This window comes from Phalacrocorax carbo, unplaced genomic scaffold, assembly GCF_963921805.1.
Source record: "Phalacrocorax carbo unplaced genomic scaffold, bPhaCar2.1 SCAFFOLD_84, whole genome shotgun sequence".
Classification (NCBI taxonomy): domain Eukaryota; kingdom Metazoa; phylum Chordata; class Aves; order Suliformes; family Phalacrocoracidae; genus Phalacrocorax; species Phalacrocorax carbo.
Window position 1 is genome coordinate 257,657 of NW_026990531.1, and position 13,637 is coordinate 271,293.

The window sequence follows — 13,637 nt, forward strand, 5'->3', positions numbered from 1 at the left end:
CGATGACTTCCCTGTATTTTCCCTTCATCGGTCGGCTTTTCTGCAGCCTCTCAAAGCAGATCTTCACCTCTGTAGCCTTTGCCTTGTGCTACAGGTGCCCAATTGACTCCTCTGGGACTGCCCTCTTGTTGCTGCAACACCTCAGTCACCTTTAGCTCGTGACACCCGCCACCTTCTCTCTGCTTTATCCCACCGCAGTGACTTCACCCCCCTCCTTCAGAGGTTTCCCATTTGCAGGGCACCAACCTTTCTCTCTCCTCTGAAGGATTTCCATGAGAGATGCAGCCTTTGTGATGAAGAACCCATCTTCACCCAGGCAGGCTCTAAGCAAAATGCTCAGCACGCGAGTCATCAGGCAGAGGAGCACTTGGTAGGAAGGGGAGAGCAGTCTTTCCCTGCCCTCATCTTCCTCTCTACTGGATTCCTCACCAGATCTGTGGGGGTGCGTTGGGGCAAAGAGCCCTTGTGCACAGTGTGGTAGCTAACATGAACGTCTTGGCAGGTTGGCCTGGCCCATAGGCTGTTTCTTTTGCAAACCTGATGTAGGCTCTTCCATTCAGATTGGGTGATCTGATGTCAGCTCCACGTTGGAAATAATTGGGAAGTGCAGAAATTTGTCATACCCTTTGCTGAATTGAGACTAGATCATTCAGAGGCTTGTTAGGGATTTGAGCAGGAATTGCTTGTGAATGTGAGTAAGACAAATCTCAGAATTAGGGACAAGAAGCTTGGTTTGGGGTTTTGTTTGCCACCGTAAGTTGTACTCGGTGTGTTTCCTTGTCTGAGACTGGTTTCAGAAAAAGATGGAAATCTGATGTGTGTATTTGAATGTGCAGAAATGGCTTTGAATGTGATGATTTTATTTAGAAGGGAAAGATACTTCTGAATGTGCTTAAAAAGCCAAAGAAAGAAGCAAACAAAAAGCAAAAGCCCTAAAAAGGAAAATTTGATGAGGGCTCAGTCTTGGGCCCCTCGGGACAAGAAGGACATAGAGTTGCCGGCGTGTGTCCAAAGAAGGGCAACAAAGCTGGGGAAGGGTCTGGAGAACAGGTCTCATGAGAAGAGGTTGAGGGACCTGGGATTGTTTGGCCTGGAGGAGAGGAGGCTGAGGGGAGACCTTATCGCTCCCTGCAACTGCCTGACAGGAGGCTGTTGTGAGGTGGGGGTTGGTCTCTTCTCCCAGGTCACTAGCGATAGAACGAGAGGAAACGGCTTCAAGCTGCATCAGGGGAGGTTTAGGTTGGATATTAGGGAAAATGCCTTCACTGCAAGGGTGGTCAGGCCTTGGAAGAGGCTACCCAGAGAGATGGGGGACTCACCATCCCTGGAGGTATTGAAAAGACATGTAGACGTGGCACTTGAGGGCCTGATTTAGGAGACATGGTAGTGTTGGGTTGACAGTTGCACTCAATGATCCTAGAGGGCTTTTCCAACCTTAAGGATTCTATGATTCTATGTTTCTATGATCATTTCACCTGGAAGAAGTACCAGAACACCAGCTGCACTAAGCTACTCCTTAACAGTGCACGTCTGTGCCTGCCTGTGCTTTGCCCTTCTGAAGGATCACCACAGCATTAGAACACAGTGTTTGAAGCGCCTAAAACTGAAACCTATTAGAACATCAATGTTTCACTTCTTTTCTGTCATTTTGGGAAATGACAACTTAATGTTTGGGGTGTCGTAACTCCTTCATGTCTTCATAGCCTGGAAAGCTGCTTGATCTTGGCTTCACTGCTTCCATGCAAACGTTGCAGAGTTCTGTTTGTTCTGTCCCCTTCGCGCATTCCTGATGGCAAACTTCTCTGCACCCCATGTGCCATGGGTATAAGCAGGGCATGTTGCTGGGAATAGTTAATTGGAACGCAGTAAATTGAGAGGATAATGCAGAGGCATGCAAATAAAGATTAGAATTAGCCTTTGGGAAGTTGTCATGTCAGGGGGAAAATTCCATGTGCTCCTCACAGCAACAAGCAGCCCAGCCTGAGATGCCTGAGTGAGTGTAGGGTTAGAAACAAGCACTTACTGTTGGTGGTTTGGATGTTGAAAGCAGGTAGGATTCTCCTTTGATTTTGCCTGTTACTTTTAGGAGGAGCAGTTAGAGGCGGTCTTGTCAGCTGCTGCCCAGACAGGTTCTGTAGGGCTTCTGACTGGCTGCATTAAGCTTTGGACATCTAAAGGTAAGACTTGTTATGTTTTTTTTATGTTGCATGGTTTCTTCGTTTGGAATTCTTGATTCATTTCTTTTTTGTTCTCTCTTTTTAAAGAGCAGCCAAGTTCTGCTGCTAATTTACAGTTGGCCCTTGACTGGACGTGGAGCAGAGTGATCTATACAAAAGGCGCATTTGACCGAATCTGTGAGTACTAGTGCAGCCATGCTGCAAACCTAGAATCAGTCTTTCCAGTTGAGCTTATTCAGTGATCTGCTGGTAGATGGTCTTGCCCGCAGATCTGGAAGTGCACTTTGAAACTCTGCAATGGCTCTGTAGGCTAACGATTTCATACCTGTTCTTGAAAAGGTGTTGCGCTGTTTGATGGCTCCTGCAGCTCCACTGACCCGCAGATGTTACAGGCTCTGCAGCACCACCAGTTGCTTTTGAGCAACCTTAGCACAGTCTTGAACTGTTTTCTAACAGAGGCACAAGAGCTCCCTGGAGAAGGTTTGTCACAGTATTTCTAACTCTCTGGTATGTCTTATGAAGATTTGGAACGATGCTGGGGACTGTAATTGTGGAAAGAGGAGCTTCTGTTGGTTTTGCTGATTGGCAGAAAGTCAAATGTAGCGGGGAGAAGGGGCTTAAATGGGAGGGGTTGGGGCTGCCACTTAATGTGCGTTGAGTTCAGGGCAAGAGTTTGTTGGGGAGCTGGTGCGAGTGGGTGGGGAGGCTGCGTTCAGCAAGGAGCTGTGCAAGCACCCGGCTTGAAATTACAGCAACGGGATGTGGCACTGTGACAAATACTCCCTTTGATTGTCAGCTAGCAGTGCGTGATTGCATGCAAATATTGGATTGGAAATTACTAAAATCAGAGAGGAAGCCTAAATGAGTAACATGTAAAGTGAGTTGCATGAGTTTCTGTAGCTGTTTCTATTAGAACTTGTTCCTGGCATATTGAGGAGAAAAGAGAATGTCCCTTTGCTAGAGTAAACGTCTCTGCTACGTGAAGAACAGGTGCCTTATCCATGAGTGGATTTAGTAGTTCCGACTTCACTTCTTTTTATTAAACCTTTAGTGAATCTTCTTCTTTGTAGGGGTTGCTTGTGATTGTGGGCTTTTACTTCAGAGAAGGACGTGATACGGAGTGAAAAATGCACAGGCAAAGATTTCTACCGTGCTATTTTTCTACTTTCTCTTTAGTGCAATGAGGGGAGTTTTATAAAAAACAAAAGAAATTGCACAGCAACAGTCCTCTTAAGCTTCTTTTCATGTTTTGCAGACTTGACAAATAAGCTGGCGGTGACCAGCCTCGCAGCTTTGTATGCACGAGTGCTCCTCTGGTTCTGTGGGTCCCGCCTCCTGCCAGAGGGCTCAGGTAAGCCTAAACTGTCACACGTCTGTAGCAGTCAGTGCTTCCTATGAACACGTGCTTCCCCATGGTTTTGTCAAGGCTTCATCAATACCAAGTCGTGCCGGTTCAGTGACAGCAGATGCTGAAGTTCTGCTGCTGAAATTGAGATTTCACTGTTTTTTCAACTACGTCGTGCAGAATGATGCCAACAGTTTCTTTCCGGGGTGTTTCTCATAAACAGCAATAAGCCTCTGAGGGAGGGAGTTGCTCGTGCCCACAGCTTGAAATCCTTGGGATTGTAAACAAGTAACTCCTAAAGCACCAACACGGGAATGCTTGATTTTACAGTAAAAGCCTGACGTGCGTGTTTTGAACTTTTTACGGATTGTTTGAGGAAAAAATACACCTTGGAAATAGTTCATCATTTGGATGGGTTATAAATCCTGTTGTCAGCCTTAACTGTCTTACGCATGTTCACGTGACACGTTTAAAAACCCATTTCCTTTGAGAACTGGGGGTTTTTTTTTAGAGTGAACTTCAGCTGACACTACATGTTCTGGATGCTACATCACCTGTAAGCTTGAAATGGCACTTAGGACAAGGAGGAATTGACTCCTGTGTCGTAGGTCTCTTTTAGCAAAGGCAGAAGGAGGATGGGCTTCTTTCAAAGTCGGAGGCTTGCCTGTGCTTTTGATGCTTAGCTTGTGTGTTCTTCTGTCTTTTTAGTCAAAAACTGTAGGTTGAAAATGTGATATGACTTCTTTAACTTACTTCTTATTTATTGCCTGTAGGTGATGAGATGCGTTTCTCTAGACCTTTCTACAATTATCCTCTGATTCGGAGCTACTACGCTGGTCGTCGACAGCAACTGGAGCGTTTATCAAGGTAGGACATGCAGGAAAGCTCTAGAGCAGTTCCACTGCAAATTCAGAAGCGGCAGCAAGTGGTTTTTCCATCAGCAGCTGTATTTGCTACGCTTCATGCATTTGCTGGCAACACTCTTGACTGGAGTGATGCGTGTGTCCTGCTGAACAGAGAGGTTCCTTTCCCGTGTTGAAATGTTGATATATACCTCTGCTTAGTGCCCTTTGTTGGTATCATCATTGTTTTGACGTGCACGTAATTCATTGGCAATTCTGTGTCATTTGTTACCACTGGAAAAGGTCGTGTGGTGAGGACAGGATCAGTCACGGCCAGGTCAGCAAGGCACGGCCTTTGCAGAGCAATTGTTCTGGACACAGAAGAAAGCATGTTTTAGAAAAAAAAAAACAAAAACAAAAAACAAAGCAAAAATAATCTCTCTCAATGACCAGTGATAGATGGCGATAAGGGGATAGGCCCAAATCTCCTACTCCCAAGCACCACGGTGTCATTGAAGGAGATGGGCAGAGTCACATGCAGCTGGCACGGCCAGCGCTCTCCTGGCTACTGGATAAAAGTCCCTTCCCCACGGGAACTCCCTTTCCTGGGCTGGCTCACGAGCATAATGGTGATGTGCCTTGGGTTAGGTGAGAACAGATTTTTCTTTGGCAACTGTTCTGTAACCTAAAGAAAGTCCTCAAGTAGCCATGGCTGTGGCACCGTGAACAAGGTGCAGCAGGAGGAGTCCAGGTGGAAGCTGCTCTATGTCAGGCGTTGGCTTTCAAGCTCCTCTTCCTGCGCGTCCTTCTCGGGTAACTCTCGTACAGGCTCACGGGCTCCTTAGAAGCACCACCTCCAGCGTGCTGCTTCTGCTCGTCCTCCTCGGGAAATGAAAGGCTGGCATCGCAGCCCGCAGGAGCCTGCGATGGGCTTCTGAGGAATGCAGTGTTTCACAGGCCAGCCCTCCGTCACTGTGATGGCACGTGCAGAGGCGCAAACGTGCTGCTTCAGGGGATACCAGAATTCAGCTGTGGGCTCAGCTTTCTGACCGTGACTGTCTTTCAGTAACAAAAGCGAGGTGCTGAGACCAAAGCCTGACATTTCCGTGCTGTGGTCTCACCACTGTGTGTGGGAACACTCCCGCTGAGGGCGTGAGGTTTGGGGTAGCTTTGCTTACACTGCCCTTGTATTACAAGTAATGCGGCACAAAAGAAAAACTGAAAACTAAAAGGTCGCTGCAACTTTCCCCTTAATAAGGGAGCTTTTTGGATTCCTATTTGGAGCTCCTTTAATAATTCACTAGGATCTAATGAGCACCTTTCACCTGACTCCGAAATTTCTTTCCAGTCGATTTCAAGTCACGATCGTGCCTTTGTCTGTTTGTTCCTTTCTTGGAGTCGTGGGAGCTTTAGCTGGGTTTGTTTTGGCTGGAGGAAATCTGTGACACCGAGAGGCCGCAATTAGTGTTTTCCTCTGTGCAAATCCTCGCTATGTTTTGTTCCAGAGGCAAACGGGACTCTGACTGCCTGATGATCGATGGGATGGTTTCCCAGTTAGGGGACCGAGTTGAGAAGCTGTGGCGGAGAGATGAAGGAGGAACGGGGAAATACCCACCTCCTAGCTTATGGGTGAGTGTTGTGTTCGCTGAAGGCAACAACAACAGCCACAACAAACCCCAGCCCCAGCCCAGCCCTCCCCCAAAGCCAATGATTTCTCAAAGAGAGGAGTTTTAAAAAGCTTCTACCTTTTCATTCCAGGCACTGATGGAGCTCTATTTGCTAGAAGGCGTTGAAGAAAGCCACAAACATGCAATCGTATCCCTTGGAGTTATTTCTGTTACACCTCCAGTATACGCGCATCAGGGGTCTGAAATGTCTGTCACCTACGTGTTCGATGCATTTTCTAATTTGTGCTTCAAACACACTGCGGATGAACACGTGTAGTTAAGAATTAAGTCGCAGACAGAAGCATTGTTTGATTTCTTTGTACTGTGGATTGTTTAGGAATTTTTGAAATGTTTTGTTGCAAAGTCTTTTCTGATGTGAGAAAACAGGTTTACTAAGCAATGTTAAAGGTAGAAAGCCCCCCTAGATTTTCTCAAAATGTAAACTGTTTTTCATTTTTGAAGCACCCACAGCTGTAGCAAACAGCTGCTTCCTCGAGCGATGCACTGGAATGTGCTGCTTCAGAGCAAAAGGATTTCTGACAGCGGTTTACCAGGACCTGATGTTGCTGAAATCATCCATTTTCCAGCACAGCTAACAGGGCTTGCTTTTGTGCTGTTACAAGTGCGGGCACACAGAATAATAGAGAGAGAGAAGGGAAAAGTCATTGGGCAGAAACTGAATTTTTAAGCTGCCAAAATACACTGTGTTGCTTTGGTTGTGTGTTGCCTGACCCGAGAGGGGAGCCTAGAGAGCAGGGGCTTTAAAGCTGTTGCACCCCAGAGCCCTCTGATGAGAATAGACCCCCCAAAACAGCTGTCAGAAAGAGAAAACGACACTGCCGATGAGTGATCCACATACTGGTTTAAATCCAGTTTTAATCATCCAGAGCTAAGCTGTGCTGTAAGGACACCCTAATTTCAGTTGTTTTATATACGCTGGAAAGGAGGGAAGAAACCAGCTGTAGAATTTGTTTGCTTTAATAATCAAGCATTGGCCGTTCTCGTGTTTTGAATGTCCAGCTGGTGGCTCCAGTGACTAAAGAGGGAGCCTGTGTTTCCAACGGGACTGTTTAAATATCAAAAGGCAACCTTTCTGAATGCCTTAGAGAAATCAAAGAGTCTGTCTTTCTGGTTATTTATTCAGAATGCAATTTTGTTGTCAGGACCTGACTATCTTCAGGTTGCAACAGCATGAAACGGCAAGACTAATACATGAGTATTTTCTGCGTCCTACCACTATGATATTCTTATTTCCTTTTATTATTTATTCCTATTATATTAATCATAGGAATAATATTATTTCATCTGATAAATTGTTGGTCTTGCAAATTTATTAGCCTTAATTAGATACTTGATATCAGACAATTTACTTGCTGCTAGACATCATACATTCCTTTCCGAACAAAACAGAAGCTTCCGTCGACTCCTTCGCAGCTGCCTTTGCCATCCCTTCGGGCCTTGTTAAGCTTATTCAAGGATTTTGGCTTCTAGACCACAAGGACTATGAAGTAAGCATGTGACAGTTTAGTTAGGCATACGTTGTAGTACAAGGCTATGATCTAGCAAATGACTTTAAAAACCTGGTGCTTAGCTAACAACAGGTGATAAAACATGGGAAGCTTCTTTTGTAATCCTGCTTCAGCGGCACCTTCAGCAATATGTGATGATCTGCAGTTTGGTTTTAATTGCGTTGACAGGAAGTGGATTAAGACAATGAAGAAGTCAACGTTAATGCTTGACGTGTGACTTGCCAAAGCCGTCTGTTCAGGTTGTTCTCAGCAGAGCAGTCGAGCGCTTTCTCAAAAGCAGTGGTTTGGGTACTTTAAATAGTCAAATGACCATCCTAGCAGCAAGATTTGAGACTGAAGACCGCAAAAGTGACTCTTCAATCTAATTCATGTTCCTTCTGATGCTGAAGGTTGCTCTTTGCCTGTCACGATTTTAATACAACCTGTCTGGGAGAATAACTTGTATTTATAAGAAGTGATGTTTGCCTATGGGGATTTGGTTACCCTAGCCGAGTGTGAATCACTCCTTTTCAAAGACTCTGTTTTTTTTCTGTATGGCTAACTGATTTTTTTTTCCTGCAAATAGTAAAGAATTTATATTTACCTGTCCGGTATCAAGGACATTCACCCTTACTGAAGAAACTTTTGAACGGTTTTGTTGTGTGCTTGTGTGTCCAGTCTGATCCCCTCTATACAAAGAGGATGTGGCCAGGCTGGAAGGGGCCCAGAGAAGGGCCACCAGGATGATCAGAGGACTGGGAAGCTGCCATACGAGGATGGGCTGGGAGAGCTGGGTTTGTTCAGCCTTGAGAAAAGGAGGCTCAGAGGGGATCTCATCCCCGTGTACCAGGGCTTAGGGGGTAGCTACAAAGAAGGTGGAGACTCCCTTTTTACACGGAGTCCCATAGAGAGGACAAGGGGGATGGACACAGGTTGCTCTTGGGGAGATTCCGACTGGCCACCAGAGGGAAATTTTTCACACTGAGGACAGTCACCGTTGGAATAATCTCCCCAGGGACGTGGTTGACTCGGCCACATTGGACACCGTCAAGAGTCGTCTGGGCAGGGTGCTGGGCCATCTTGTCTAGACTGGGCTCTTCCCAGAAAGGTTGGGCTAGATGATCACTGAGGTCCTTTCCAACCTGGGATTCTGTGATCTTAGTAAACCTTATCTCCACCTTCTGCAGAATTCCCTGGCCCTGCTCTTTCACCCAGCTACAATCAAACCTGTGTCGTGGCAACACATGAGAATTCTTTGGTCCCTCATGTGCCAAGGAGAGCACAGGCGAGCCCTCAGATACATGCAGGTGATGAAGCCACCATTCTCAAGCAGTCGTGAAGAGCGGCTTTTCCTCACTGTGCTGTTGTCCAATAGGTAAAGAAATATATGCCACCATTTTGGCATTGAAATACTGTGAAAGGTGGAGAACAAACACTAGAAATCACAATCCCCTAAATTTCCTTTAAACTCTGAGCACAATAACTGTGGGGCATCTTTTTAGTTATACTATTAATACGCCTTTACATCTCAAAAAATTAACTACAGGTGCATGGCGGAGGCTTGGGCTCTGCTGCAGGAAGACACCGCTCAGTTAAAGGAGGAAGAGCTATTAAAAGACATGTATGACATCTGTCGGGGGATGGGACTAGTGGGAGACTTCCTGAGGCTGCCTTTCACAGACTCTGAACAAGTAAGTGTGGGCAAGAGGAAAATCTGAATCCCTTCTTTGCCAAGAGAAGAGGCAGGGTCATCAGATATGTTTTAAAATGTGTTATTTCTCATAGAAGTGTTTGGAGAAATTTTTACGGATTCATGAGATTCTTTTAGCCCGGCACCTGCAGCGTGCCAACTGTATGGCAGCACCACAGCTGAACCAGGCGATGAACGTTCATCTCATGGTAAGCGTAAAAGTCCTGCCAAGTGTGCCAGTTTCTCTCAGGGGTTACTGACCGGTTTAACAGCGCTCAGTAAGAATCCTGCTTTCTTTATCACACCCTTCTTTGAAATACTTGCAATAAGCCTCTGCACCTTACGTTACAGCTGAACCTAAAAGTTGAACAGAATGTGTCACTACTCCAAAGCTACCCCGTGCAGTTGGAAATTCTGTGTTCCAGGCTGTTGTTGACTCCACTTCGAACAGTTTGTTTGTGTCTGAGGATTAAATAAGTATCTCCTGTCAGCCACTCTTACCATTCAGATATTCAGCGACGTACGTTATGTAGCGTTCAGAAGATTGGAAGTTGTTTGGGTCACTGTGGAATGAAGAGTGTGTTGTATGTCATCGCTGGTATCTCGCACGCAACTCTGGGTGCCAACCCACAGGCAACGTTTGCATCATGGGTTGTTCTTTTTATTATTTCCTCAGGTTATAGCGTGAGGTCTGCAATTCCACAGCTTTTGTTTTACCACTTTTAGGACAGAAATTCTTACCTAACTTCTGAGTCTCAAAGTAGCCAGGTCAAATTCTGTGTTATGTGAACTTCTGTTGTGGTTCTGTGATCCATTTGCTGCTTTCCGGAACCATAGTTCTCCAGGGAAGCAAACTTGTGGGGTGGTTCCGGAAGGTTTAGGTCCTGCATTTGAAAGCTTCCATCCCGGGGGAAGGGGTGTGTAGGTAGCTTTCTCTTCCTCATTTTAATCCTCACTTCCTTTTGTCCAACGTAACCCGCCGCTGCCCTGGAGATTCAGTCACCTGGGGCAGTGGCGTTTCAGGAAAAACAAGGGAAAGGCTGCTGTTTTGTCAGCCGCGTGAAACTTGTGGGTGCTGACAAGCGTGTCAGAATGAGGTTCTGCAGGGTGCCGGCATGGTTTTAACTTAAAGTTGTAGGTTCTGCTATTATTCTAGTCTTCCTTCCACTTGGCTAAATATACAGGGTGAAACTTCTTGCTTTACGCTTTTTGTTCACCAGAATGATCGTGCTCCTCGCTGGAGACAGAGAGCAGTTGCCAGAAATTCTCTCTCAGCCCAGCACGGCAAGACCCTTCCTAGAGGTCAGAGGCAGCTGGCTGTAGAGAGAGCCAAGCCTTACCATCTGCCTTCGTCCGGACCAAGAGAAGGTAATTTTTAGGGGGGGAACATAACGCACAACTCACCATCGCTTTGATTGCACAAGGCTGATCGTTTTTCCCTCGTGCTTTACAGCTGCAAGACCAAAGCCATTCTCAACAGTAACAAAACCAGCTAATGCAGGAAATGTGGATCCAAGGGCACCTTTCAGCAGTCGTGTGTTGGCCAAAGTTAGAGAGTTATGGGTAGGAAATGAGCAGAAACCCAGTTGAAAGAGAGTTTTTCTGTTATGATAATGTTTGTTATGCAAAATACATATATTTATATTATGGTAAATCTGTTTAGAGAATTTAAGAGAGCTGAAACTAAAACAATGATTACCATCAAGCTATTGGTGTACACATCTTGCTAGACTTGATTGTGTGATCAAATAGTGATCTCTTCCCACTTGCTGACACATTTCTGCTTTGTTTCTGCCTCTTTTACTTAAAAATAGGCAGAACGATAAAGAGCAGGAAAGAGGCCAGTAGCTGTCAGATGAGTTTCCTACAGGTGGTGTGGCCAAATCAACCCCAGTTCGGGTATATTTGGCCTTGAGGGCAATGAAGGTCAGTTACTGCCCTTCTCTGCTGTCCTTTTGCCATGAGAAAAGACCAAGACCTTGGGCAGATCGTACTATAAGGGCATGCCCGGCGTGCAAATAAGGCCGCAGATAACTAAGTAGTTTAATCCCCCATCAGAACCCCTTCTCATGGAAGATGACTCTCAGGGTTGTCAGCGCACTCCATTTATTTGCTGCAATTCATCCCTTCCCATGTAACCAACCATAAATAGCTTCTGGTGGGGAAGAAGCAAGCTCCAGGCAGAAGCCAACCCATAGCCTCTTGTGAGTTGTTAGGCAATGCTTGTAACCTCTTAGCCTAGGCCAGTCGGAAAATGCAATGAAAGAATAGAATTTCTCGTCGTAAGATAGCATTTGTTTCTTATGTTGTTGGTACTTTTGTCTTCTGTGCAAAACTTGCAGGTTTCCATCGCAGGAATGCTGTTCTCACCAAAGCAGTCACGATAATGAGTGCCTTTGAGATGCTCAGAGAGAAATGTTCTGCGGTTCCTTCTGAATTACAGCTGTTCCTCAAATAAAAAGCGTTTTCCAATGCACTGTGCTGTGTGGGTGACCCATACGTGAGGCAGAGGGAAAAATGCAGGTGACGGTTCCTGATGTGCCTGTTGGTTCAGGTCACTCACTCCTGGGCTGTGCATCACCCGGCATGGCTCAAGAGCAGGCTTATCCCACAGCAGCCATGGGTGTGGTGTGCCTTGCGTTGAACTTGGTTTAAACCCAGACTAGACCACGACTTATTAGTGACAGCCCGATCGCTGGTAGTTTGATACTACAATTGTAATGTTAATACACAGAGAGAGAGGGATGCAGGAAGTAGGTGTGTGATTTCTGTGAACACCGACAGCACAAGCGTAGATGACCCTAGGAATCCAGGGCACAGGAAAAGCTTTGCTTCTGATCTAGCCTATTGGTCTCATAGCAGCTTCCTGAAGGACGAGAACGGCACGCTCATCTCCGCAGGATCCAACAGTGATGTGGGCCAGGTAAGCCTTGAGTCAAAGAACCAACTGGAAGCAGCTGTCAGTAATACACAGTTGTGGGTCAGTCAGTTAGTTTATCTCCCATTATTAACATTCATGTAAATGTAACGAACGGGGGATGATTCCTCCAAGCGTGCACACCTGCCATAGTTCCTTTCTGACATTCATACATGGAAGTTAACACACCGCACCTCTCTAATACATAATCATTGACCTGGCTGGGCACCCCCTTCTTCCATGGGTCTCTATCTCCGCCGCTTAAGTTTAAAGGTACAGTGTGATTTTAATTCACTGCGCATGCTCAAGAGGAGTGGGATGGGGGTCAGCCCTTTCATCCCTCAGTTGAGTCGGGGGTCACTATCTCCCGCTGTTGGAATTACCTTTCCCCCAGTGACTCTGCGTGGGCAAATGTGCAGTTTTTCAGGGCCTTCTGGGGCCAGAAGTTCCCTTTGATCACTGCTGACTGAGTTGGGGCCTTCCCTTCACACCCTTCTTTGTAGCAGGATGTTCCCACTGTCAGTCCTTGAAGTTCTACTGATTTGTATTCTTTTAGGAGGTTCCTGTCAATGGGGCAGTCATTGCTAATAGCCTCCTCTCTGGCCCAAGCATTGTTTATTATCTTGTTAAAATTCTCAGGTGTTACCTTCTCCTCCTGACTCACTCGCTCTCACTGCTATTCTCACTTGAATAGCAAAGGCTATTAAAGACCAAGGGAACAAGCTCAGCCAAGACCTGCTGAGCAGACGCCCAAGCTGCCCACTTCTCGGAGGTCTCCTCTTGTGCCCGCAGTGGTTGTGTCTGCTGGCGCTCGCAAGGCTCCTGCCAAGACAATGCTGCCTGTAAAACCTTCAGGCTTTACATGTTGCTCCTCTGATCTGGAAGACTGACTCAGCAAACAACACAACCATCCAGGACATCAGTATATGCAGCGCCTGGTCCCTCCTGCCTCTCTTTCTGCAAAAAACAGTCACAGGAGAAAGTGCTGGAAAGCAGGCTCACATTCAACCTGTGCAGCAGCAAATCCCCCGCGGGCTAGAGGGGAACTTCTTCCTCGACGTACCCGTTTTCTTTTGGCTAAGTCTGAAAAGCAAGTCTCTTGTGACTGGCCAGACTAAGCCTTTCCTGCTGCCTTAGCACGCCCTCATCTCCAAACACAGTAACAACGGATAATAAAAGCTTGCCTTTTCTCCTTACTGCCGGTTGGGACCATCCACTGCCTGCTTGGAAATCAGGGGTGCACGTGTGCTACTGCTTCGGTTATAAGGTAGGAAGATGCTTGTTTGTATTTCAGAGCCTTGCAAGTATTCATTTAGGGAGTTATCACCATGAGCATGGCTAAGCTGGCTGCTTGGCTTACAGCTGTACGGGGCACAGACAAAAATTGCTCTCAGGCTTGTCCTCTTGCTCAGACATCTAATGAGGCAAAGTCACCGCAGCATGACTGCTTCTAGGGCAGCAGTCTTCTGCCTTGCTTTTGCCTCAGAAACT

At 46.4% G+C, this 13,637-nt stretch overlaps 1 long non-coding RNA gene across 1 annotated transcript; it reads left to right on the plus strand.

The window, feature by feature from the left end:
- Positions 1-9,358: 9,358 nt before the first annotated feature.
- LOC135311420 (uncharacterized) lies at positions 9,359-10,781 on the plus strand. The gene is made up of 3 exons (XR_010371055.1): positions 9,359-9,438; positions 10,450-10,597; positions 10,683-10,781. It is a non-coding gene; the product is annotated as an uncharacterized LOC135311420 (long non-coding RNA).
- The last annotated feature ends 2,856 nt before the right edge of the window (positions 10,782-13,637 follow it).